This window comes from Octopus bimaculoides, chromosome 25 (assembly GCF_046866305.1).
Source record: "Octopus bimaculoides isolate indiv1 chromosome 25, ASM4686630v1, whole genome shotgun sequence".
Classification (NCBI taxonomy): Eukaryota; Metazoa; Mollusca; class Cephalopoda; order Octopoda; family Octopodidae; genus Octopus; species Octopus bimaculoides.
This window is the reverse complement of record NC_142952.1, coordinates 2,731,683-2,736,682: the sequence shown is the minus strand read 5'-3', so window position 1 is coordinate 2,736,682 and position 5,000 is coordinate 2,731,683.

Sequence of the window (5,000 nt, the reverse complement as noted above, 5' to 3'; positions counted from 1 at the left end):
CACGCAACAAAATTTCGCTTAAATGTAATAGGCAAGAAAATTATATTTATAAAATCTAATATTTACATTCATCAGGGTTGAGGAAACCACCGCCCGCAGGCTGGTATACTCGTATGTACAAAATATAGTAAACTTTCAATTATAAAATTCATTCAATGTTCGTCTGCCTCTTTGCAACATAAGTCGTGTTTCCATTACGACTTCAAACGGTCAGACTCGAACAGAAAATCGTGCGGTAATTACCATTTGAATGGAAATTTTGTTTTCACTATGAAACACATATTGATAGGTTTGTACCACCCCCTTGAGACCCAACTACACTCTAGCTGAAAAAGAAATATAAACGTCCTAAACTCAGTGGCAGCGTTAATGAAGATGTTACGCGTTAATTTAATGTTAAACTTATCTTTATTAATGTATATCGAATTATACATAGAGAGATACAAGATTTACACAGATATAAGAGTTAGAAATTGTGATCTGCCCGCGGATCAAGTAATGGAGTCTTTGACAAGAAGATAAAATATTTAACAGACCATTTAAAGTTCTCGGATCTGGTTTCTAAGGGTCTTGCATCTCAGAGGAGTTCACCGTTTTCTATCTGTCCCTCTCTCTTTCTCATTTTTCCTCCTTTACTCTCTCGTTGCTCACACATAACCATCGGTCATCTTTCTTTTCCTAACTTGAGCTTCTTTCTTTCTTTTTGATCTGCCACAGAGATCAAACGCATTCTTGTGTCTCCTCTCCTATCTTTTCTCCTGTCAAAGCTTGTTCCTCCAGCGTTTGCCACCTCACCTCGTTATGGCTTGGCAGCCCTTACTGTCTGTTTACACTGTCCTGTTTTTGTTACCAACTTTGACCCTCCGCAAATCCCAAATTTTATTTTGGTTTGTAGGAGTAACTGTTTTCTCGAAGACACATATTGCAACTGCTCGAAATGTACAGTAGATAAACAGCCGACAACTGATGAAGGGTCGTTCTTTATGTTACTTGTCTTGTTTTCCATTTGTTTCTTTCGTTGTTCGCAAAAAAAGTCCGGATTCCATGTTTTCGTATATTGTATTTCATGTTGTTTACGTTTTATGACGTCCCATAGTCATATATGCATATGTATATACATATATATGTATGTACATATATGTATGTATATATGCATATATTTATACATATATATTTAAATATATATATATATATACACACACACATATATATATGTATGTATATGCACACATATATGTATGCATGTATGTGTGTATACTCTCTTTGTCTCTCTTTTTCTGTCTCTCTCTTTCTGCCTCTCTCTCTCTCTCTCTCTCTCTCACACACACACACACACACACACACACACACACACACACACACACGCACAAACACGCACGCACACACGTACGGTCTGAGCGCTCGGCACAAGGGAAGCAATCTTCTCTTTTAGCCTTGACCGAATTCTTAACATCTTTCTCCAGATTCTAGCGTTGTGATGACACGACAGCTGTAGCACTTTTAGGAGGCATCCACACACACCATCCACCCCTATAAGCATCTCCACCACCGCCGCCGCTGCCACCATCAGCACCAGCATTATCAGCTCCACTGCAGCGGATGTGTCGTCGCCACCGCCGCTGCTGACATGCCACCACCACCACCACCACCACCACCATCACCACCACATAACAGTAACCACAGCAGTAGTAATCGCATCGACACATCAGCAGCAACAACAAAGAACATCAAGGGATTACAATTATTACATCAGCAGCACCAACAGAAGCAACACGTGCAGCTGTAGTAACGATGCAGACTGCATCGACAAATGCAGTTGCAACTGCAGCAGCCAATATAATTAGTTCAGCAACGCCTGAAGCAGCAGCTGCATCGACAGCAACACGACAGAGCAGATGCAAGTATAACTTGTTCGACAACAGCAGAAACAGCAGCGGCTGAAGGCAGAGCAGCGCTGTCAGCAGCAGCCAATCTAAATAGTCCAACGCCAGAAACAGCAACAGCAGCAGCAGTAACAGCAGCGAAACAGCAGCGAAACAGCAGCGAAACAGCAGTGAAACAGCAGCATCAACAAGTTACATTGGCTGTTGCTGTTTTGCTGTCCCTGGACAGCCGGGACAGCAGCAAAGCAGCGACAACAGCAGCAGGAAATATAACTTGTTGCACAGCAATTTGTTCAACAGCGCCTGAAGCAACAGAAGCAGGGACAACAGCAGCAAAACAGCAGCAACGGCAGCAGTCAGTGTAACTTGTTGAACAGCACCGGAAGCAGCAAGTGCAGCGGTAAAAGCAGCAGCAGCACGAACGGATGAACGCAAACAGCAGCGTTAATAGTAGCAACTTCAGCAGTGCAAACAGCACCGGAAGCAGCAGCGGATGTAGTAGTAGTAGTTGTAGTAATAGTAGTAGCATTTGCAACGATGTTATAAACTGGTTTCCATTTTAATTTTTTTTCTTCAAACGAATACGGAAGCAATAAAAGTTCAAGAATGCTAACGACCACAACAACACGAGCAACGATTTCGGAATTAAGGAAGAAAAGGACAATAAGAACAACTGCAGCAACAACAACACCGTACAACAACAACAACAACAACATCAACACCAACGACGACGAAGACGACAATGGCGGCGACAACTGCAATACACAAGGATGCAATAAGAGGTAAGCGGTGAATGCTAGAAACAGCAGCAACTAACAACAACTGCAACAACAACAACATCATCGTCATCATCATCATCATCATCATCATCATCATCATCTTCGTCATCATCATCATCATCATCAAAAACAACAACAACAACAACAATATGAACGACAATAAGTAGTCATTTAAGAATCCCTGTTTCGGACAATTCATATTTTGTTCATTCTCTCTCTTTCTCTTTCCCTTTCTCTCTCACTCTTATTCTGCATGCAAACACATACACATACACACACACACACACACACACACACACACACACACGAACACGGACACGTACACACACGGACACGTATACGCGCACACACGCACGGCCATACTCTCTCTCTCGCTCTCTCTCTCTCTCTCTCTCTCTCTCTCTCTCTCTCTCTTTTCCCGTCGCTCTCACCCTGGTTCGCTCTCTTTCTCTTTCTCTCATGTTCAGTACATCGATTTCTTTTGATCTTTCTGCACACACGCAAAACTTAACTTTTTGGCGCACAATTATATATCTATGTACGAGTATTTTGATATATATATATATATATATATATATATATATATATATATATATATATATATATATATATATATATATATATATATAGTGTTGTCAGGAAGCAAACTTCTTACCACAGAGCCACACCCACGGTCTATTGATACTTAAAATCCTATGCGTTTCTGTGTGTGTCTGTGCATAAATAGCCACTAATATACATAAATAGTCACTAATATACATAAATAGATAAATAGATAAGGAGAAAGATAGATGAATAGATAGATAGATGGGTAGATAGACAGATATCTATCTATCTCGCTCTCTCTATATATATGTGTATAAATAGAGAAAAGGATAAAGAGAACAATGGCAAAGCTAGAAATATATTTTATGGACATCCATAAAATATATTTCTAACTTTGCCATTGTTCTCTTTATCCTTTTCTCTATTTATACATACATACGCTAATACACAACCTATGTTATAATCCTCACTCTTGTTTATACAATGAATGGGGCAAAACTAGCCGGTATATACAGCACTTACTCGGTATTACCGGTATCTTTGGATTTGGTTGAATCCAATATCCTCCTTAACCTTATATATATATATATATATATATATATATATATATATATATATACATAGAGAGATGGAGAGAGAGAGAGAGAGAGAGAGAGAGAGAGAGAGGGAGAGAGGGAGAGAGAGAGAGATAAATAGGCAGACAGACAGATAAATACATACATACATACATACATACGTATTTATATATATATCCATTGATAGATAGATAAATAAATAGATAGATGGATAGATTCACACACACACACACACACACACACACACACACAGATCTATCGATAGATAGGTAGATAGCTAGATAGACCGATCAGTGGATAGATTGCTACAGAAAAAAAAAAGTTTGCCTACGTCATACACGTCAACACGATAATGGAGCAAGGGAGGCAACCTACACAGTTTTCTCTCCCCCCCCCCACTTGCTTTCCAGATACACGCGTTCTCGTATTAGTATGATTTAGTCGGCTTCGTAAACGTGCATATCGGATATTTTAAATCGGAATGCGATCGCTTGGACAAGTGCCTCCCATCTGGTTTTAAGTTGAGAAATACCTCATCACTTGCATTCATTTGAGGTTCACCAGCATATACAGACCCTCACGTAGGAACACATATGCACACATAAGCGCGCACACGTGAGCATATTACAAACACGAACACACCCGCATACGTTCATGAAAACACTATAATTATGTATGTATATATATATATATATATATATATATATATATATATATATATAGTTCTTTTTCTATTCTAGAAATTACTGGTACTTACGCATGTAAAACACAATCTTTACATATGTATATATATTCTCATAATTGTTTAAAATAAATAAATAGACATAATATAATGTCTTAACAGTTGAAGCATACTATCTCTGGATCCCCCTCCCCATTTTCTTCTTGCCGTATACACACACACACACACACACACACACACACACACACACACACACACACACACACACACACACACACACACACATATATAGGCGCTGAAGTGGCTGTGTGGTGAGAAGCTTGCTTCCCAATCACATGGTTCCAGGTTCGGTTCCACTGTGTGGCACCTTGGGCAAATGTCCTCTACTATAGTTTCGGGCCGACTAAAGCCTTGTGAGTGGATTTGGTAGATGGAAACTGAAAGAAGCCCGTGGTAACCGGTTGTCAAGCGGTGGTGATGGTAGTGGGGACAAGCACACACACACACACACACACACACCACGTACACACATATA